Raw genomic sequence first — 714 nt, 5'->3', positions numbered from 1 at the left:
AGCTAGCTGCTTGGCATAATGGGAATGCATGCTGCTGGATTAGACATATGGAGGTTGAGGGTTCAAATCCCACCCGAAGCCATGTTGATTTTCAAAATTATATCATATGCAGTGTTCCTTGGCCAACTTAAAATGCCATGTATGTCATTTATTATCAATGGCAAATGTGCTGGATTAGAGATATGGAGGTTGAGAGTTCGAATCAGGGCTGGACTGGGACAACAAAATGGCCCGGGCATTTTTTGCCTCAGACCGGCCCCACATACCAATAATTAGCGGAGCGCCGCCATTAAATTGACGTAACTAATGTCTTCTAACGGAAAAATCCCTCTCTTTCAGGTACCAAAAAACTCCACTATACGTGCAGTGATCTCACGTTCAATTGTTTATGTAAAATGAATCTATGAATTGGTCATGTAAGCTGGCAGAAAACCTGGAAGTTGAGAGAAGAGAGCCCCTAACAGATGGGGATGAACTGCCCTTATCTGCACCCTTCAGTCAAGTCAGCTCCTTGGACACACACAAAGAGAGGGGGGCACATACTTATTCTAATGTTAGGCACATACTGTAGACCTTCACTATTGGGTTTGGAGTGTCTTGCTTCAGATAGTGGTTTAAAAAGGTTTGCAATGTACAGTCTGGGAGGCAAAAATATTTAACTTCTGCCTCAACAGTCTGGCTTGACAAGACAAGAACAGAGGGATAAATTATTAA

Source organism: Engraulis encrasicolus, chromosome 5, assembly GCF_034702125.1.
Source record: "Engraulis encrasicolus isolate BLACKSEA-1 chromosome 5, IST_EnEncr_1.0, whole genome shotgun sequence".
Classification (NCBI taxonomy): domain Eukaryota; kingdom Metazoa; phylum Chordata; class Actinopteri; order Clupeiformes; family Engraulidae; genus Engraulis; species Engraulis encrasicolus.
This window is presented reverse-complemented; position numbering follows the sequence as displayed.